The sequence below is a fragment of the Bufo gargarizans genome, chromosome 9 (genome assembly GCF_014858855.1).
Source record: "Bufo gargarizans isolate SCDJY-AF-19 chromosome 9, ASM1485885v1, whole genome shotgun sequence".
Lineage (NCBI taxonomy): Eukaryota > Metazoa > Chordata > Amphibia > Anura > Bufonidae > Bufo > Bufo gargarizans.
Window position 1 is genome coordinate 187,557,669 of NC_058088.1, and position 22,568 is coordinate 187,580,236.

At 45.1% G+C, this 22,568-nt stretch overlaps 1 protein-coding gene across 4 annotated transcripts in view; it reads left to right on the forward strand.

Annotated features, from left to right (window-relative positions):
* The first annotated feature begins 4,627 nt into the window (after positions 1-4,627).
* Positions 4,628-22,568, forward strand: part of LOC122919654 (zinc finger protein 618-like) — a 64,095-nt gene continuing 46,154 nt past the window's right edge. For all 4 annotated transcript variants that reach the window (XM_044268806.1, XM_044268807.1, XM_044268808.1 and 1 more), the window contains exons 1-2: positions 4,628-4,756; positions 5,573-5,666. The gene's annotated coding sequence lies outside the window, so the exon portion shown is untranslated. The remainder of the gene's footprint in view (positions 4,757-5,572; positions 5,667-22,568) is intronic.

Genomic DNA, 22,568 nt, shown 5'->3' on the forward strand with positions numbered 1-22,568 from the left:
AGTACAGCTAAATCACAGTGCCACATAAGAGACAAATCATATTGCCCCTATAACAACGGTAAATCACAGTGCCCTATAAATATCACAACTACATACTGTACATATCGCACATTGCCTATACATCATACATCCCCGATCTACAGTACAGACCAAAAGTTTGGACACACCTTCTCATTCAAAGAGTTTTCTTTATTTTCATGACTATGAACATTGTAGATTTACACTGAAGGCATCAAAACTATGAATTAACACATGTGGAATTATATACATAACAAAAAAGTGTGAAACAACTGAAAATATGTCATATTCTAGGTTCTTCAAAGTAGCCACCTTTTGCTTTGATTACTGCTTTGCACACTCTTGGCATTCTCTTGATGAGCTTCAAGAAGTAGTCACCTGAAATGGTCTTCACTTCACAGGTGTGCCCTGTCAGGTTTAATAAGTGGGATTTCTTGCCTTATAAATGGGGTTGGGACCATCAGTTGCGTTGTGGAGAAGTCAGGTGGATACACAGCTGATAGTCCTACTGAATAGACTGTTAGAATTTGTATTATGGCAAGAAAAAAGCAGCTAAGTAAAGAAAAACGAGTGGCCATCATTACTTTAAGAAATGAAGGTCAGTCAGTCCGAAAAATTGGGAAAACTTTGAAAGTGTCCCCAAGTGCAGTCACAAAAACCATCAAGCGCTACAAAGAAACTGGCTCACATGCGGACCGCCCCAGGAAAGGAAGACCAAGAGTCACCTCTGCTGCGGAGGATAAGTTCATCCGAGTCACCAGCCTCAGAAATCGCAGGTTAACAGCAGCTCAGATTAGAGACCAGGTCAATGCCACCCAGAGTTCTAGCAGCAGACACATCTCTAGAACTACTGTTAGGAGGAGACTGTGTGAATCAGGCCTTCATGGTAGAAGATCTGCTAGGAAACCACTGCTAAGGACAGGCAACAAGCAGAAGAGACTTGTTTGGGCTAAAGAACACAAGGAATGGACATTAGACCAGTGGAAATCTGTGCTTTGGTCTGATGAGTCCAAATTTGAGATCTTTGGTTCCAACCACCGTGTCTTTGTGCGACGCAGAAAAGGTGAACGGATGGACTCTACATGCCTGGTTCCCACCGTGAAGCATGGAGGAGGAGGTGTGATGGTGTGGGGGTGCTTTGCTGGTGACACTGTTGGGGACTTATTCAAAATTGAAGGCATACTGAACCAGCATGGCTACCACAGCATCTTGCAGCGGCATGCTATTCCATCCGGTTTGCGTTTAGTTGGACCATCATTTATTTTTCAACAGGACAATGACCCCAAACACACCTCCAGGCTGTGTAAGGGCTATTTGACCATGAAGGAGAGTGATGGGGTGCTGCGCCAGATGACCTGGCCTCCACAGTCACCGGACCTGAAACCAATCGAGATGGTTTGGGGTGAGCTGGACCGCAGAGTGAAGGCAAAAGGGCCAACAAGTGCTAAGCATCTCTGGGAACTCCTTCAAGACTGTTGGAAGACCATTTCAGGTGACTACCTCTTGAAGCTCATCAAGAGAATGCCAAGAGTGTGCAAAGCAGTAATCAAAGCAAAAGGTGGCTACTTTGAAGAACACTCACTCTTCTCCCCGGTATATATCACCTTTCTCCCCGGGATGTATCACGTATATCCCTGGTATATATCACACTGCTCTCCGGTATATATCATTCCTCTCTCCGGTATATATCATTCCTCTCTCCGGTATATATCATTCCTCTCTCCGGTATATATCATTCCTCTCTCCGGTATATATCATTCCTCTCTCCGGTATATATTACTCTGCTCCCCGATATATATCACTCCTCTCCCCGGTATATATCACACTTCTCCCCGATATATATCACTCCTCTCCCCGGTACATATCACACTTCTCCCCGGTATATCCCTAGTATATATCACACTTCTCCCTGGTACATCCCAGGTATATATCACACTTCTCCCCAGTATATATCAATCACTCTTCTCCCCGGTATATATCAATCACTCTTCTCCCCGGTATATATCAATCACTCTTCTCCCCGGTATATATCACACTTCTCCCTAGTATATATCAATCACTCTTCTCCCCAGTATATATCAATCACTCTTCTCCCCGGTATATATGACTCCTCTACCCAGTATGTATCTTTCTTCTCCCCGGTATATATCAATCACACTTCTCCCCAGTATGTATCGCTCTTCTCCCCGGTATATATCAATCACACTTCTCCCCGGTATATATCAACCACTCTTCTCCCTGGTATATATATCACACTTCTCCCTGGTATATATATCACACTTCTCCCTGGTATATATATAACTCTTCTCCCCAGTATATATCACTCCTCTTCCCAGTATGTATCGCTCTTCTCCCCGGTATATATCAATAGCTCTTCTCCCCGGTATACATCAACCACTCTTTTCCCTGGTATATATATCACACTTCTCCCCAGTATATATAACTCTTCTCCCCAGTATATATCACTCCTCTTCCCAGTAAGTATCGCTCTTCTCCCCGGTATATATCAATCACACTTCTCCCCGGTATATATCAATCACACTTCTCCCCGGTATATATCAATCACACTTCTCCCCGGTATATATCAATCACACTTCTCCCCGGTATATATATCACACTTCTCCCTGGTATATATCACACTTCTCCCTGGTGTATATATCACACTTCTCCCCAGTATATATCACACTTCTCCCCAGTATATATCACTCTTCTCCCCAGTATATATCACTCCTCTTCCCAGTATGTATCGCTCTTCTTCCCGGTATATATCAACCACTCTTTTCCCTGGTATATATATCACACTTCTCCCCAGTATATATAACTCTTCTCCCCAGTATATATCACTCCTCTTCCCAGTATGTATTGCTCTTCTCCCCGGTATATATTAACCACTCTTCTCCCTGGTATATATATCACACTTCTCCCCAGTATATATAACTCTTCTCCCCAGTATATATAACTCTTCTTCCCAGTATATATCAATGACTCTTCTCCCCGGTATATATCACTCCTCTTCCCAGTATGTATCGCTCTTCTCTCCAGTATATATCAACCACTCTTCTCCCTGGTATATATCACACTTCTCCCCAGTATATATAACTCCTCTTCCCAGTAGTGTTGATCACGAATATTCGAATTGCGAATTTTAATCGCGAATATCGGCACTTCGAGAATTCGCGAATATTTCGAATATCGCAAAATATATTCGTAATTGCGAATGTTTGATTTTTGCGAAAATGCTAGTTCATGCAAATTTTTATGCGAAAATTTGTATGCAAATTTTATGCGAATTTTCGCAATCAAGGAATAATGCCTGGAGATCATGAATTCGCAAATTTTCGTCCAAAATATTCGTGAAATATCGCGAATTCGAATATTGCCCCTGCGGCTCATCACTACTTCCCAGTATGTATCGCTCTTCTCCCCGGTATATATCGCTCTTTCCCCGGTATATATCCCCCCTAGCCCCGGTATGTATCACTCCTCTCCCTGGTATATATCACTCCTCTCCCCGGTATATATCACTCCTCTCCCCGGTATATATCACTCCTCTCCCCGGTATATATCACTCCGCTCCCCGGTATATATCACTCCGCTCCCCGGTATATATCACTCCGCTCCCCGGTATATATCACTCCTCTTCCCGGTATGTATCACTCTTCTCCCCGGTATATATCACTCTTCTCCCCGGTATATATCACTCTTCTCCCCGGTATATATCACTCTTCTCCCCGGTATATATCACTCTTCTCCCCGGTATATATCACTCTTCTCCCCGGTATATATCACTCTTCTCCCCGGTATATATCACTCTTCTCCCCGGTATATATCACGCTTCTCCCCGGTATATATCACTCTTCTCCCCGGTATATATCACTCCTAGCCCCAGTATATATCACTCCGCTCCCCAGTATATATCACTCCTCTTCCCAGTATGTATCGCTCTTCTCCCCGGTATATATCAATCACTCTTCTCCCCGGTATATATCACTCCTCTCCCCGGTATATATCACTCCTCTCCCCGGTATATATCACTCCTCTCCCCGGTATATATCACTCCTAGCCCCAGTATATATCACTCTTCTCCCCTGTATATATCACTCCTAGCCCCGGTATATATCACTCTTCTCCCCGGTATATATCACTCCTAGCCCCAGTATATATCACTCTTCTCCCCTGTATATATCACTCCTCTTCCCAGTATGTATCGCTCTTCTCCCCGGTATATATCAATCACTCTTCTCCCCTGTATATATCACTCCTAGCCCCGGTATATATCACTCTTCTCCCCTGTATATATCCCTCCTAGCCCCGGTATATATCACTCCTAGCCCCAGTATGTATCCCTCCTAGCCCCGGTATGTATCCCTCCTAGCCCCGGTATGTATCCCTCCTAGCCCCAGTATATATCACTCTTCTCCCCTGTATATATCACTCTTCTCCCCTGTATATATCACTCCTAGCCCCAGTATATATCCCTCCTAGCCCGGGTATATATCACTCCTCTCCCCGGTATGTATCCCTCCTAGCCCCGGTATGTATCGCTCTTCTCCCCGGTACATGTGACATCTCCGGTGCAGTTGCCGGTGACATTCTCCAGGCTCCGCCCCCTGCTCGCCCCACCCACCACCTCTCCGCCTCCTCCCCCTCCAGCCGATCCGCTGAACTCTCCCGGGCCGAGGCTTCCAGGGAGCCGGGGACTGATCGCATCCAGCCGGGCAGGAGAGCCGCCAGCAAGGTAGGAGCGGAGGCCTGTGCCCGCTTATCTGCCGGGGCCCCGACCCTCCTCACCGGGCCCCTCCATCCCGTGCGGGAGATCGTGCCCGTCTGGAGGGGGTGGATGTGCGGGAGGGGGGCTCCGGACTGCTCCCCGCCGGGGTGTGCGGGGCGGGGGTCGGTGTCCCCGGTGTTCCGGGGCGGGGGTCTCTGCAGGAAAACAATGCCGCCCCCCGTAATGTCTCCAGCAGGACCCCCTCACCGGCATGGCACCGGGTAAATACTGCTCCCGTGTGTCCCAGGTGTATAACGGGAGCCTGCACGGGCCCCCACACCAGCAGGGGCCCCTCCTCTCCGGCTCAGGCCTCACATTTCTCTCTCAATTTTTTTCCAATTTTTTTTTTTTCTAATTTCATTTAAACAGCGCCACCTGCAGGACCCCCGCGGCAGCGCAGCCCTCCGGGGGCCCCAATTACCACAATTCTCAAACTTTAATTCTACCAATTTTTATATTTTTTATTTTTATTGTTTGTATTTTTTGTTCCTGTATTTGAAATCTTTCCATTATCCTTTTTCTAGCAGTCCAAAAAATCTCATTAGAAATTTAATTGATTTAAATTCTTTCCATGAAATATCTTTAGTTAATTTTTAATATTTTTTTCTTTAATTCAATTTTTATTTTTCTGAAGCCGACCATTTCCATTCCGGCTGTCAGTGCAGAGAGGTGTGTGCAGTGCAGGCTGCTTGTGATTTTTCTTTTTTCTTTTTTTTTTTTTCTGGCTGTGGAAGAGAAATCTGAAATTTCAATTATTATAATTTTTTTTTTTTTTTTGCCAAGATGAAGACGAGCTGCTGAACGCTGACATATCCTGATGTAGCCGAAGACGACTGCCGATCGATCCCTCGCTGCCCGGGATCCGGAGACATTGGAGGTACGGAGCCTTTCATTCTGTTCACAGGGCAACACCCGGAAAATGAAAAATTGAAAATGATTGAAATTTCATATTTTTTTTTTTTTGTAAAGTGGAATAGGATTGTGCAGACTATATGTTGTATTTTTTATTGTGAATATTGAATGTTTGCAATCTAAGTGGTGATATGGATTTCAAAATGTTGACAGATTTTAATATTTTATTTAAAAAAAAAGGATTTTTTTTATTTTATTTTATGCAATTCTCTCTCCTTTCACCCGACCCCGCCTCTGCCATATTGAATTAAGTTTTAATTTATTGATTTGCTCATAGAACGTGCAGTAGTCGAATTTTATTTTAAACTTTTTTTTTAAAAAAAATAGCAATTTTACATTTTCTTATGTTTTTATTTTGTTATGAGTTTTGGGACCAGTTGATGGCGTATTCCTGAGATGCTTGCTGCGTTTGAACGAAGTCCATGTTGGTGCATTAGGGGCTTTTTTTTATGTGGTTTTGGCTGAGATTTTGGATTTGATGGCAATTGATTAGGACTTGATTTTTTATTTTATTTTTTTTAATTTTAATTTTTTAACTTTAAGTTGCTGCTTAGTCTGCACGTCGCGTCCGGCCTCTGCTACTATCGATCAGGATTTGATTGTGATGTGCCACATTTTGGGGGAAAAAAAAGTAAAAATATTTCTGCTGATGATTTTTTTTTTTTTTCTTCAGTTTAAAAAATAAATAAAAGTAATTTCCAATGTTTATCCTTTCCTGCGTCGCTGTCAGCCTCCTGATTGATCGCCCCACCGGGAGGCCTGACAAGTCAGGATCCGCCATCTGCCATTTTCTACGTTTATTGGTTTGCGTTCAATCAATTTGACCTCGGCGTGACTTTCTCTTGAAATTTAATTGGAAAAATTTCTATAGTGTGTGTTGTTTTTTTTTTTTCCATATTGCATTTTATTAGAAGTTTTTTTTTTTCTTGTTTCAGATGTTTTGTAAGTTGTTGAAATTTTTGTTATGTTTTATTATAATTATAGTCCCCTGTGTATTCTCATATTTTTGGCTGTGATTTTTATTTTATTTTTGTAATAAAAAAAAATATTTTTTTTATTAATATCTTTTATCCTTTTGATAACACTTTTACGATTTATGTAAAAAAAAAAAAAAAAAAATATATATTTCGTAGGCCTTTTCCCCCGATCATTTAATACAGTTCAGACTCCTGACAACATATTGTGCAAAATCTTCCGTCCCGCAGAAGCTTTCGACCGCTCTCCAGTGACCACCAGGACCTTTCCCACATAAGGGCCTGCCGCTCGACTGTGTAATCTTTATTACTATCTTTTTTTTTTTGTCATGTTTAGGCTGAAATTTGTTCAAATATTCTGATATAAATACAGTTTCTGAAAGTTGCTTCACTTTGTATGCTGGAATTCCACGCTGATTTCACGCTAACTTCCTCGCTGGAGTGTGAAAGTTAACAATCCCGCCCCCCCCCCCATCCTCTTGAAGAATTTAGGCCTTTTTGCCCAAAAAAAATTCCCACTCAATTTTTATATTATTTTTTATTTAATGAATTCTTGATTGTTAGACCTCTAGGGGCTTCTTTTTCCCAGAAATGCTTTAACCACTGGGGGCGCCAGTTTCTAGATGTAGTTATCAGACCACTGGGGGCGCCAGTTTCTAGATGTAGTTATCAGACCACTGGGGGCGCCAGTGTCTAGATGTAGTTATCAGACCACTGGGGGCGCCAGTTTCTAGATGTAGTTATCAGACCACTGGGGGCGCCAGTGTCTAGATGTAGTTATCAGACCACTGGGGGCGCCAGTGTCTAGATGTAGTTATTAGACTACTGGGGGCGCCAGTGTCTAGATGTAGTTATTAGACCACTGGGGGCGCCAGTGTCTAGATGTAGTTATTAGACCCCTGGGGGCGCCAGTGTCTAGATGTAGTTATTAGAGCCCGGGGGGCGCCAGTGTCTAGATGTAGTTATTAGACCCCTGGGGGCGCCAGTGTCTAGATGTAGTTATTAGACCACTGGGGGCGCCAGTGTCTAGATGTAGTTATTAGACCACTGGGGGCGCCAGTTTCTAGATGTAGTTATCAGACCACTGGGGGCGCCAGTGTCTAGATGTAGTTATTAGACCCCTGGGGGCGCCAGTGTCTAGATGTAGTTATTAGACCACTGGGGGCGCCAGTGTCTAGATGTAGTTATTAGACCACTGGGGGCGCCAGTGTCTAGATGTAGTTATTAGACTACTGGGGGCGCCAGTGTCTAGATGTAGTTATTAGACCCCTGGGGGCGCCAGTTTCTAGATGTAGTTATCAGACCACTGGGGGCGCCAGTGTCTAGATGTAGTTATTAGAGCCCGGGGGGCGCCAGTGTCTAGATGTAGTTATTAGACCCCTGGGGGCGCCAGTGTCTAGATGTAGTTATTAGACCACTGGGGGCGCCAGTGTCTAGATGTAGTTATTAGACTACTGGGGGCGCCAGTGTCTAGATGTAGTTATCAGACCACTGGGGGCGCCAGTGTCTAGATGTAGTTATCAGACCACTGAGGGCGCCAGTGTCTAGATGTAGTTATTAGACCCCTGGGGGCGCCAGTGTCTCGATGTAGTTATCAGACCACTGGGGGCGCCAGTGTCTCGATGTAGTTATCAGACCACTGAGGGCGCCAGTGTCTAGATGTAGTTATCAGACCACTGAGGGCGCCAGTGTCTAGATGTAGTTATTAGACCACTGGGGGCGCCAGTGTCTAGATGTAGTTATTAGACCCCTGGGGGCGCCAGTGTCTAGATGTAGTTATCAGACCACTGAGGGCGCCAGTGTCTAGATGTAGTTATCAGACCACTGAGGGCGCCAGTGTCTAGATGTAGTTATCAGACCACTGGGGGCGCCAGTGTCTCGATGTAGTTATTAGACCACTGGGGGCGCCAGTGTCTAGATGTAGTTATTAGACCACTGGGGGCGCCAGTTTTTAGATGTAGTTATTAGACCACTGGGGGCGCCAGTGTCTCGATGTAGTTATTAGACCACTGGGGGCGCCAGTTTTTAGATGTAGTTATTAGACCACTGGGGGCGCCGTATTGGTTAGTGTTTCCAAGATTTTATATATTATTATTTATTTTTTTACAATTTGTCACATTAAAAGTAGTGCCTTTTCTGGAGTTTGAGCCATGGAGCGGTCGGCAGATAACGGGGAGCAATAGATTGTCCTCCCCTGTCCACTAGAGGATAACCTCTGTTTCCATCGACCTCATAGACACAGAGCGGATTTATCATCAGGGGAATTCTGAGCTTCCTTTTTCTTGACCCAGGGCTGACCCTGTTTGTTAGATTTCTGTGCAAAGAAGCGCCCCCAAAAATCATTATTTTGCAACTTTTTGAAGCCAGAATTCCAGTGTGCAGGCCTGATAAAATAATCCCCCCCCCCCAGACCCATATTGCATGCAGAAGCAGGGCACGTGTGACCACTGCTCCGTTCAAACCCCCCTCACTGTGATATTTTTTTTTTTTAGTAGTTCTGCTAAATTTCTACATTATTCATATAAATGAATAATTAATCTGGTTAGAAATCGGCAGCGAAATTCTGGTATTTGATCAACTCTGGGGAAAAACATTGAAAAAATGAAATTCTTTTTTTTTATTTTTTTTATTTGCTATTTATTTATAACACTTTAAGCCACGCCCATTCATGCTAAGCCGCACCCCTTGTAGTCCAACCTGCAAAAAGTGACTGAAGCGAATAAATGTGGCGCAGGCCATGAATGCAGGCTTACTTGTGCAGAATTTTTGCGCCTTTTAGCTTAGTAAATCTCCCCCAGTAGGTGTGCATTGAAGAGTTGTTTATTTTTATTTTTTTTTTATCTTCATTTTGCCTCAAAGTTCTGGTGGTGTTGCCCATAGTCACTTTTTTATTTATTTAATATATTATTATTATATTATTATTATTTATATATATATAATATATATATATATATATATATATATATATATATATATATATATATAAATTTTTTTTTTTTTTTTTTTTTTTTTTTTTTTTATGCTATAGTTTTGGTATCTTTGAGCCTTTTGGCTTTAGAGGGGTATTCACTATTTGGAAAATGTATGGCATATCGCTAGAATTCGCCATAAATCCCTGACAGGTACAGGTCCCAAGGTGAAAGGAAAGACCACATGTGCGCAACATCCTCTCCATTCACCACTATGGGACTTCTGAAAATAGCAAAACGAGTGCATTTGGCTATTTTTGGAAGTCTCATGGCAGTGCATCGCGAGCAAGCGGCACGCCCTCACTCCATTCACTCCTATGGGACCTCTGAAAATGGTTGAGCCACCGCTCAGTGAACGGATGGAGGCTGGGCGTGCTTCTCTCCACTTTAGGCTCCCGTTTTTACATAGGGGCGTGTCCCAGAGGTGACGTAATGATACGCCATAAAACGTCTCATATGCGCGTATCCCTTTAACACATTTTGGTATCTGACTGGCTCAACTGACAGAAGATGGCTCCATCCCCTCCTCTGCCCTTTACTTGTCCATTTGGGACAGTCCCCTTTTCCCTCTCAGCGAGCTGATCCTAGGATGTCCCTGGCGGCAAGTGCTCTGTTTCCCCACAGTGCCCCTGCAGGCGAGATGAGGAATTGCACAGCTCTTATTGAAATCAATGGTCTGTCCATATAATACATGCCTGGTCCTCCAGAGCGAGAGACGCTCTTTGTAGCCTCACTCCTTCTAGCTGATAGATGGGGGGGTCTCTAACGCGGCCCCTCCATTAACTCAGAATTCCCTAATATTATTGGACAGTAGCTTCTGTAAACTGACCCTCCCCCCTGTAAGGTTGGATCTTTCTTCGTATATATGGATGGCTTTATATTACGTGGTACCGTACGTCGCCCAGTAAAGCTGAATCCTCTGCAGCCTGCACCCCCGGAGCAGCGCTCCAGTATTGATAAGAGTATTGGTTCCCGCACTGCTCGCCAGGGAAAGCGTTTGTCATTGACGGCCCCGGAGAATCTGATTTCATCTACAGAGATAAATCGCCGAACCTGAGTCATTACCGGCCATTATACGGATCGTTCTTCACAGGTGTCGCCATAGCGGAGTATTCCTGACAGTCTGGCGTCCTGCGACAAACCACAGGTGTCCACCGTCCGCTGTTTTGCAATATTCTGAAATGACGAAGGCCAGATTCGTAAAATGCGCCAATTTTCTTAAAGGTGACATTTTTAGGGGCATTTTGATGGCAAAGACTGTAATGTTGCGATGCTACTGTACCGTACGTTGCAGGATAATGAACGCTAATGGGGCCTCATTGCGTCAAGAAATCCAATCCTATTTTGTTATATTTTTAAACTGCGCTGCTGCTTTTTGCAAGGCGATCGGCGCCATTGCTTCCACAGTGACGTAATTTAAAGGAGCACTCCGGGCAATAATGCGCTTTCATTCACTTTGGGGGCTCCACTCTAGAGGTAGGTGTTGGTCGGGCACCTAGCGGACATATCTGAGGTGAGACAGCCCCTTTAACAATTATCCGAGGAAATCGATTTTAAAGGGGGCCAAGATCTTTGCTGGAACCGTGACGGCACAGCGCCATTCCTGAGAGCGTTCTGCACCTTCATGTTTCGGCTTTTCCAACAGCGGCGTACAAATCCCCCCCCCCCCACCTCCCCCCTGAAAGGATTTGAGATCTGTACTCCGCGCGCTGGAAAAGCAGAGCCGATGAAACCTGAAGGTGCACCGCCGCACCGCGCCACCATCGTGGTTAAGGTCCCCTTTAAATCTGCAGCATTTCAGTTTACGCTGTGGTTTTCCGCCATGGATCTGAAATGCAGAATCGTGAAACCCGCAGCAATACGTGGAAGAAATAAATAAATAAATAAAATTCCGCTGAGATTGAATATGCCCCATGTGGACGTACGCTAAATGTTCCCGTTCTCGCCCTGTAGCCGGATCTTGCGCGCCACGTCGGCCTGCCTGGTATTACGTGGATTTAATCCGCGATGAAGTCTTCTCATTGTGTTCACCGGACGAGGATGTTATGGTTGGAGCTTTTCAAGATTATAACTTCAGTTTATTTTGTGCTGTGTGTTTTATTTTATTTTTTTCTCTGCCAAATCCTGCGCGGCTGCTCCCGGGGCCAAGTCGCTCTGTAAAGTTTTATTTCCCTCCGCAAATGGGGTGTGCAAATTAAAATCTTCCAATCGCTGAACACCCCTCCCCCACTTCTGCCCATTCACCCCCCTGGGAATTTTTTTATTTTTTTATTCTGGATTCTAAAATGAAAATTACATTTTGTTTTATTCTAAAATTGATTCTCATCCCCTCCAGTCATCCCGCCGGTGCGGCTAAATGCAGACTATAGGGCGGTGAAGTTAAAGGGGGATTCTCACCTTGGATACTAGGGTCCCGCAAAGTGCCGGAGGACGCACCGTGCATGCGCAGCGGCCCTCCATTCATTTCTATGGTGCGCTCGGCTATTTTCGGAAGCCCCATTGAAATGAATGGGAAGCGAACTGCTCTATTCACTCCCATGGGCCTTACGGAAATTGGAGGGGCCCCCTCAGGCACTCTGCGGCCTCCGTTCTAAGGATAGGTGCAGATCCCAGAAGTGGGACCCCCACACCTAGCGATATGACCCCCAATGTCCAAGATGGGAATACTCCTTTAAGACCATTTTTGACCTCATACTTGGGTTTTTGAAGAGCGCGTCCACAACGATGTAAAATTGTACGGGGCATCAAAAATACATGTAGGGTTAATGGCCCAAAAACACACCAGTGACCCGAGACGCAGCAAAAGAACCATGTGGGATGTAACTAGGGTTGCGGAAGGCCCTTCTGTGTGGTCGGCAGTCTTTTTGCCAGGCTTACCGCGTACACCACGGATCATGGATCTGCGTCCTATAGGCTCGGAGGGTTTGTGTTTCTCCTCTTGCCTGCTTTCTTCTAGAAGTGGCACCACGCTCGCCCACGGGTTGAATCCCGTTCCATTGAAGTCAGTGGAGCTGAACTGCAGTACCGCATACAACTCGTGGACAGGCGTGGTGCCCTTTTTGGAAGAAAGCGGCCATGTTCTCCTAAACCTAGGTGACCCCCCTTTAATCAAAGCAGAAAGTTCTTGAAGGGGGCACCCATCTTACTATTTATTGAGTGACGGAATAAAAATGTACTTGTGACCCCCCCACCCAACCCTAAATCGGGAGGCACTTTAGGGGCCACTTCCTAGGTGCACCCTAACCCGGTGCAATCAATATAGGCCATCAGTATCAGATCGGATAGTGCTGGAGGTTGCCAACCCCTTTTTTTTTTTTTTTTCCTTAATTTTCTTTTTTTAGATTTTCTTTTTTTATGCATTTTTGTGGAGAAATTATCATTAACTTTAGCAAACAAAGACTTTCCTGTTTTGTTGGTACTAAGAAATTCCAAATCCGAGCGGCAAACTTTGGACTACATTCCTGTCATTTCTGTTCATAACGTTGTTATTTTATTGGGATTTTTATGCTTGTTTTTATTGGAATTCCTTCTGGGTCAGAAACATTTTCTAAATTATTAGATTTAAGATCGTCGGCTCCTCCGGTAACTAGGAGACTAGGACAGTTTTACAACTTTCTCGAGAGAATTCCTTAAAGGGGTTGTGAAAGAATGGTGGGGGGGTTGGCAGAGCACAGTCTAGTCCAGAGGAAATAAAAAAGAAAAAATCTGATTCTACAGAATGCCATTTAATAAATTCTGATCCAGTTTCTGCGACCGACAGACGTGGGGTGTCTTAACATAAAGCAATGTTCAAAAACGGGCAAAAGGTATAGACAGTATAAAAAAAAAATATATAAAAGGATACAAAAATTATCATTATAGAGTCATTTTACAAAAATTTTCAGTGTTATAGAGACCTGTGAGAAGTTTTGATCAGTCCAGGTGCGGAGAATACCATCGAAGTCCGTGAGCCCTTCAGCCGCTAGAAGAGCGGATCACACCTGGATTGCCACCGGTCCAATCTTCTCAATGACCTTTCAAAAAGTTTATGCTTCAAAATTTAGAAGTAAAATGTACATTTTTGAAACATTTTATGGTAGAATTTCCAGTCCCTTAGGGTTGCAGCTTATTTTGGGGCTAGAACCAGGCTTTTTTTCCAGGCTCCCATGGTGACCTAGGCCAATTAAGGCTCGGGTGAAGGCGTACGTCACAGATGAGGTCAGAAATACTAATCCTAGTCCATGTATTCATTACTATAGTCTTTCATATACTTTAAAGTTTTTTGAGGTTTTTGTCAACTTTTTTATTTTTTAAAGTTCTGTCTTATGACCGGTCAGTTCTCTCCAGTGGTCACATAAAGCTCAATTTTGGCCTTATTTTTTTGTAAATTGTATTTATACTATGTACGATATACCGTATATATATTTTTTTTTTATATACAAAATATATTTTTTTAATGTAACTTTTTCCCATTAGTGGCCATTTTTCACCAAAATGGCTGGGCATACTGTTCTGTGAACCCTTTTGAGTGGCTTCTCTTTGGTAGTTGAAAAACACCTTAAAAAACACATTGAAATAAAAAAATATGCAAAAACAGCACAAATGAACAATTTGAAAAACGTTTAAAAAAAATGCAAACAAAAACCTGTGTGTGAGGGAAGCCTTGAAGGGGTTGTCCGACCCCCAACACCAATTTTTAACCAGGATCCAGCAGCGATTCATTCCAGTGCTGATGGTGTAGTTCCCTGAGGACCGGAAGTGTGTGACGTCAAGCCCCTAGTCACACGCGCTTCCGCAGCCATTCACTGGCCTCAGCTGTGACACTTGGGGAGAGACACGAGGTAAAAATTGACAAAAAGTAGTTCAGACTGCGCAGAATTTTTGAAAAATGCTAACCTATTCCAGTTCTGATCTGGAAGTTGACCCATTCCGTCTGCCGGTTCTTCTCCTCGCTCTTAGGCGACTCGGAACAGTTAGAGGCCAAAAATAGATCCCATTGAGTGCAATGCGGGGGCGTTTCAAAGGCTTCATTGTGCCGCACTCTGGATTAATGTGCAAAATTGTCATGGAAAATAAAAATGTTAAATTTGGAATATGTGTAAACTTGGCCGCAGCCCAAGACACTCGAACACGTTCTCCACGAGCTGCTAAGCCTCCCTGGTCCCTGCATGGAAGCGAAACCGGATCTGCTCGAGAAATCCCTGATTATTTTGGTTCTTAGAATATTGATGGATCAGAGGTGTTTATGGCAGGCCCTGGTCACACAAAAAAAAATTCAGTGTTCTCAAAAACATCTGTAACCATCACTTCAGTCCAGCACCTTTGTGATATCTTACCTTTTTTTCTTTTCCGTCCAATTTTTGGTGGTGGTGTGAACACAGCCAAAATAAAAAAATAAATAAAAAATCCTGAATGTTTTTATTTTATTTTTTTAGAATTTTGGACTTTTTTATTTTTATTTTTTACTTTGGCAGTACTCTGCAATTTAATATCAAATAGAAAATATTAGACTCTTCTAGCGGTCAGCACAAAGGGTTAATACTCCTGAATGGTAGGGCTAGCCTCCGTTTACAGCCTGCTGCAAAAAGAAAAGGTTATCTGCAAGGTAATCTTCTTATTATAGTAGTAGTTTTTTGTCTTAATTTTTTTTGTTAGTTGATTTTATTTTTTGGTCTTACGGTGGATATGTTTTCGAGGCCGCCAGGTAATTCTGTATTTTCTTACCGCCGCAGACTGATTGGAACATAGCTTGACCCTGTCACAGACAATTATATTTCTAATTTTATGCTGGGGGGAGAAAGGGGGGGGGGGGGAATTACTTGTGAAGACTAACTGATCTTCTGGCCCTTTAATCACAACGTCGAGGATTGTGGGGAATAACTTGGAAATTCATTCATTGTGCGTTCTGCCGCAGTGCAAAGTGTGGCAACCGCACGAGACTGCAAGGGCTTGTCCAGATCATTATTTATTTATTTTTTGGGTTAAAATTGGGCTGAAAATATAATAAAACGGGTCATAATCGCCTCACCGATTGCCTGCCGGTTTCTGTTTCCCCGTTCGTTTTCCAATATGTAGAAAATGAGTGCTCGGCCAATCGCGGCCCGAGACCGGTCTATGTTTGGCTGGATGGTCATGTTGCGCATGTCGCAGGAGTCCAGGAGGCGGGGGGACTTTAGAAGAGGGGCGGGGCTTAGTATTGGAGGCTAAACATTTGGACCTGCTATAATTGAAAAAAGGCTTTCTGAGAGGGATAGTGCTATGATGATGTCATCGGGTGGTGTGCCACCTCTCACGATGATGTCATCGAGAAGCAGGTTGTTGAAACCTTTTCTGAATTAATTTCCTGAGCCTCTGCCTTGGGCTACCCCGCTGCTCCATTCAAATCGGGGGAACAGGACTTCCCCCCAGCGTTCGGACATTTATCTCACCGACCCACAGGATTGGCGTTCCTCTTGGGACCCCTTGGGGCTTGTCCAGTGTGAATTGAGCCGTTTTATCATTTCCTTCTGAAGTCTGATTTCGACAGGTTTGATTTATCTTCCCTGACCCCGGGGAGGCTTAGCCAGTAATGGGCGGCATGCTACCCATGAGTGGCCCTGTGGCCCTTTCCCACTCCTCGTCCATCTGTGCGCAGGATAGCAGAGTGGAAACTGTTATATCATAGTCTGACCCCTGCGGTCAAATTGACCCCTTTTGTGGGCTTTTCCCATAGTAATAACCCCTTCTCTTTTTGAGAAGAGGAGTCCCATTTTCCCTGTGGAAACCACAAGGCACGCGAACGTAAAGGGTTTTTTTCGAGTGTTTAATACTGATGACCTATCCTCGGGGTAGGTTATCAGTATCTGATCGGTGGGGGTCTGACACTGGGTACCCCCGCCAATCAGCTGTTTGAGGACTCTGCAGCGCTGTCCATTGGATAGTGGCTGTGCTTGGTATTGCAGCGCAGACCCATACACTTGAATGTGACTGAGCTGCACCTAGGCCATGTGACCGATGTATGTGACATCACCGGCCTAGGAGGAGGCTGTGGCGCCCACCGGAGCGGGGTTCCCGGGAGTTGGATCCTAACAGGTCTCATATTAATGGCTCATACTGCGGATTGACCATCAGTGTTAACCTTTTTAAGGTTCCATTTTTTTCCAAAGACTGTAATGGTAAGCGACCAAGGGTAATGTGTGGCCCTCAGATGAACAGAGGTCCCCGTAGTGTGGGACCCCTACTGCTCTAGTCAAGAGCCCGCATCTTGCAGTGTTCAGCTCATGGAAAGCAGGTGCCCAGAATGGGATTTCAAAAAGATTTGAAAATTTTAAAAAATTGTGTTTTTGTTCTATTCCATGTAGCCGCCTCACGTTCTCTTAAATCTTCCCTGGAAATACAGAGGAAGATAGCGGTGGTGGAGAAGAGAAGCCAGTCTTCTGTGGAGAAGGATCTGTGGCCTTTAACCAGTTACTAGAAGAAACCAAGGAAGATGGTCCCTGTAGCGAGGACTGATGACGCCGCCTCTGCAGCTTTATCGATGGCGCTTTAATTTATTTTGATACAATTGATTTTAAAGCGCTCAGCCAAACTTTTCAGTTAATTGTTGGAGATTTGCACATGGGACTTCCTCCTTATAGATTTAATTAGCGTTTGTCATTGATTTCAGTCACCGTCTTGCCTTTTGGTTAAAAAAAAAAAAATCCATATGATGGGTCATATCTGAAAATTCAACCCATCTGCAGAGCTAACGGGCCAAGCTTGCTGGCATGTCACAATGCCTTCAGCGACGTGGCATCCTCCATGTATGCAGGGCCATTTCTTCTATTTGCATTCCCCTTAAAGGGTATGTCCACCTTTTTTTTATTTTTATTTTTTATTGTGGCAGTGCATGTAAAATGAAAAAAATAATTCTGCCTTGCCAATGGTCTTTGATAAAAAAAATAATAATTCCCACCGTTTTGCATCTACAGTGCGGTGCAGGTTTGTATCTCCATGGTAACAGACTACAAGTACATCCGGTGTAGTCTGAGCCTGCAGTCATACTGCCTGCTAACTGTCCCCTACTTTCTACTCATTTACCAAATATATGTGAGGAAGAAGTGAGGGCAACTGGAAGCGAGTGGGACTGCGGGTTTGTTTGTAGTCTGTTACCATGGAGACGCAAAAGTCTGCATGCACATGAGCAAAAAAAATAAATAAAGGCTGTTAATTTCCTCTCACATGACGATTTGAAAGCCCGTCCGCAAGATGTCAAAATGTAGATGATGTGGATCCTCTAGGTTGCTATTGATTTGGCATTGGGCTAAGGGATTGTGAGTCCTTTAGCCTAGAATCCTGTGTGGACTTAGCAGTGGCCAACGTGTGTAGAGACTGAAGATGTTGTAAAAAAAAAAAAAGGGCTGAGTCAGTACCAGAACAGATGAACACCTTAGCGCCTCTCGGGAACTAAAAGGACCTTATTGCTCAGGTCTTGGGCAGTGGAGGGAGGACCCTTTTAAGGAAGCTTGTAACCATTAGGGATTGGCTTGGGTGAATTGGTGTGCTCAGGCTCATTAAGAAGTCAAGTGTCGGCATGTGCCGGAGAGTGGAGGTCCCAGCTGGAGAGTGGTACCGGTGAGCCAAAGGAGGAGCAGAAGGTCAGGAGGATGATGCCACTGAGTTGAAGTGAGAGGGCCAGGAGGAGAAATCCACACAGTGTTGCATACAAAGATATTCTCGAGCGTCGGACTCCCCCCTTTAAAGTGGCCATACATATGAATTTAGTGGGGGCTGTACACTTTCATAGAACGATGTCATAGAGTATTTCCATACTGCCACAAGATATTATTCCTCCTGTCCACCGGCCTCAAAGTCGCTGATTAGGCTTCAGATCAGAGAAGGTTTTTTTAAAAATTTTCTTTGTATAAAATTTCAATTTGTGGGATGATGCACAGAGTGTTTTCTGCAGCATTAAACGAGAAGATCTGATTTCCCGTTGACAGGTGCACTTTTAAAAGCCGCATCTCAGGATTACCTTTGAGGTTTCCTCGTAGCGGCAGCGAGCCGTGACTGCCATTCAGCGCTCTTCTTACGAAGATCCTTAATTATTTTCTCAGCCCAAGAATAAAGCGGCCGGACACAAATATCATTACCACAGAAGCACAAATGCAAATTGACGCCCCAGGAACAAGGCAACAATCTCCAGTCGCAGCGAGATGAGGCCAAGTAGGAGTCAGAGGACTGTATTCTGGTGTATGGGCCGACGCGTCACACCCGAGTGCGGTATCTGGTGGTGATGTAGAAGGCCACATCAGATATAAAGTAGCAAAAATATATGAAAAAATAACACTCGGGAGTCAATGAATGTATTTTAAGTTTTTTCAGAAGTTGTTGGGGGGAAGGGGGGTGATGTTCCCAATAAGCCATCTAACATGATGACTGCTGGATCAGTAGCCTGTCGCTGAGGGTCGGTGTGGACTTTCTGGTGGCATGGGTGATTTCCTAATGCCCCATAGCCTGTTGCTTGTCGGGTTCAATAGAATGTGTAAATTGGAATGGATGAGAGACTGGCCCAGATTTTTTATTTTTTTATGTACCTGCGCCAAAAATCTGTCTTAAAAAGTGGTGGGACTTGGCGCATCCAGGGTTTCAACTTTTTTTTTTTTTTTTCTTCTGACCTACTCAAGAGGTAGGGCTCAGCATGAAAGTTGGCAGAGCCTAAGTTGCACAGTTTTGTGCCAAAATTTTGGCATGATTCGGACGTAAAAAATTGACAGGTGCTCCATTGGGCTGGACCAAGCTCGGCAACAGGTGCTCCATTGGGCTGGACCAAGCTCGGCAACAGGTGCTCCATTGGGCTGGACCAAGCTCGGCAACAGGTGCTCCATTGGGCTGGACCAAGCTCGGCCACAGGTGCTCCATTGGGCTGGACCAAGCTCGGCCACAGGTGCTCCATTGGGCTGGACCAAGCTCGGCCACAGGTGCTCCATTGGGCTGGACCAAGCTCGGCCACAGGTGCTCCATTGGGCTGGACCAAGCTCGGCCACAGGTGCTCCATTGGGCTGGACCAAGCTCGGCCACAGGTGCTCCATTGGGCTGGACCAAGCTCGGCCACAGGTGCTCCATTGGGCTGGATGGGGTAGTCACTGTTAGCCAATCAGGATTGTAGGGGAGAGGCCCTGCTATCCCATTGGACTAGTTGAGGGGCAAAACCTAATTGTCTAATGGCCTCCATGGGTGACAGCCACTGGTGGGGCATTGTACTGCATGTGGGATGGTGATAGAGGTCCAGGCTAGATAACGAGCCTCATAACTGATTTTATATATATACAACTTGCTGCCTACAGCTTGTAGTTGAGGTTCATGTTCCACCCCAGATGACTGTATGAGGCTCCTGTCCATCTCATGGCATCATCTACAGAGGATCGGACCTCCTTGTTGTATATTCACTGTATCCGGAGCCGTGTCCCTCCCATCGGAGGGGGGGGGGGGGGGTCGCTCTAGAAGCTGATTAGTTTCTCACTCTGAATAATTCTGTCACCGTCTCCACCGGCCGCGGTATTACTGTGTCTATTCCTGCGTTGCAACTCGGAACACTTGTGACAAAAGAGACATCAGTAACGTGGATCTGGGAACTTACTTGACAGCTGTTGTGTAAAGCGCGCCGCGGCTATCCGTGCGCCGCAATCTCGCACATTTGGAAATTGTTTACAAATGATTTGGCAACACTCAGAATATTCCTGTCTTGTCCTTTACAAGCTCTTTATTTGCATATAAATGAGTTTTCTCAGCTGCACATTAGTGACATTACAGGAACAAGTACAATTAGAATTCCTCCATTTTTCTCCCCCTCTTACGTTCTGCGCTCCTGTTTTCACGTCTTGGATCCATCAAGTTTCGAAACAAATCATTTTAATCTCGTTAGACAAAAGGGACTTAGAGGGCCTGTCCACTTTCTCATCTTCGTCGCTTGCTTTGTATTTTTTCAGTCTGTAGGACTGTCATAGGAGCACAGTATGGCCGCCTTATGTTTTTGGAAAGCTGGATCACCACAATCGCTAGAACGAGGGGTTCTGAGTTCCCAGTTCCAGAGGCGCTTGGATGGAGAGGAGGTCACACATTCAACTTTGCCGCTGCATTAGAAGTCTGTGGGACCGATGAAGATGACCTTGTACAACAATCGCCTTTCCTCCCATAGATATTGAACGGAGCGGCAGGGGAAGTGTGTGACTACTGCTCTGTTTTGAGACCAGACCATTCTTACGATCAGTGGGTGTATGTTCGAAACCCCAGCAATGATAGGTTTTTGACCTATCCTTGATGGTGCAGTCAAGACGGACACATGGTTGAGTTGAGACTGATGGTCCAGTATGGGAGATCAGTGGTGGCTCTCTACTGGTGATGACCCAGTCGATGTTTTCTCACCAGCTCTACTCGTGTTGGGTTTGAGACCGTTTCAGCCACCTGTCCAGTAGAGTTCTCTGACCAGTGGGGTAGCTTTTGTAGGATCTACTAGTTGTCGAATGTTACCAGCTTTGTGTCTCCTGTGAATTTCTCCCGATGCATTGGCAATACATCCACAGCCGGGAATCGCTGCCAAGTTTCCTTCCAATTAGATTTTTTATTTTTTTGTTACCAGCTACCGTTGGTTTGCAAGCCAGCTTTGTGATCAGGAAAATGTATGCTATGTCTCCGCCAGGGTAAGTGGTGGATGTCCCTGTGCCAAGCTGCACGTTTATACATGGTCCTGTAGCATGGGTCCTAGAAGATGTCTCCACCTGTAGAACTTGGTAGATTTAATCGGTTCCTCGATCTGGTTTGCATCTGCATCATTTCACTTCCGCCAGTGATCACATGGGGTTCTGATTAGCAGATCTTCTAGCAGGTGGCTAGTCAACCCTATAGACGACACACTGGCCCGCTGAGGTACTGCTGCATGCAAGAGGAGCACTTCACTGCTAGTCTCCTGGGGGAATTATGGGGAAACTCCTTAGACTGTACATATTGAGGTTTATAGATCTTTGTAGAGGGGCTGTCCTGTTCAGTCCCCCTTCTGTGAGCCATGGGTGAGGCTTTCCCCCTGGTGGACTCAACATGACTATGGTTGCTCATTCATGTTCCCTTTCAGTGCTACTTGAGTGTGTGGGGAATCAGACATATAGATGCCTTGGCGAGAGCTTTCGGAAAGATCTCTTTTGATGACTGAATTCATGTTCCCATTCAGTACTGCATAAAAGAGTGGGGTAGTAGGGCCTAGAAAGGGGGTGCCCCACTATGATACCCCTTTTGTGAACCAGATCAGGAAGCTCTCTCCCCAGCAGACTCAACGCGACCATGTTTACCTGTTTGTTCCCATTCAGTTTCACGCAAATGTTGGCGGGCAGTAATGTTTGAACCCTTCCCCAAAGCCGTCCACCAACATTATATCTGAGGATGGAGTCTGGATGACCTGATGGAGATAAATTATTCCTTCTTATGCCCAAAGACCCCTAAAATTGTTTGAGACCTTTTTATGTTTTGAGTTGGTTGGACTATTCTTGGTTTTTAATTTGGATGAAAATCTGTCTCCCTTTTGGTCAAATGGAAAAGTTTTCTGTCCGTCTGTATGGACAATGCAGTCCTCGTTTGTTTTGGTGATGGCAGAGTGAAGTGAAGAGTCACGGCGTGGCCGGCTGGGGGAAGTCAGGAGATTTGTCGTGGACGGCGGGGGTGTAGTCTTGCGTTCCATCGTGGCCGGCTGGGGGTGGTGGATTCATTCTGGAATTCTGTTGTGGCCGGGAATTCAGGAGTTCTGTCGTGGCCGGATGGACGGGAGGTCAGGAGTTCTGTCGTGGCCGGCCGGAGGGGGGGGGATGAGGGAGTCCGGAGCTCTGTTGTGGCCGGCCGGGGGGAGTCCGGAGTTTTGTTGTGGCCGGACGGATGGGAAGTCAGGAGTTTCATTGTAGCAGGCCTTGTGCTGAGTGCAGAGTAATCTCCGCTCCTAAGACT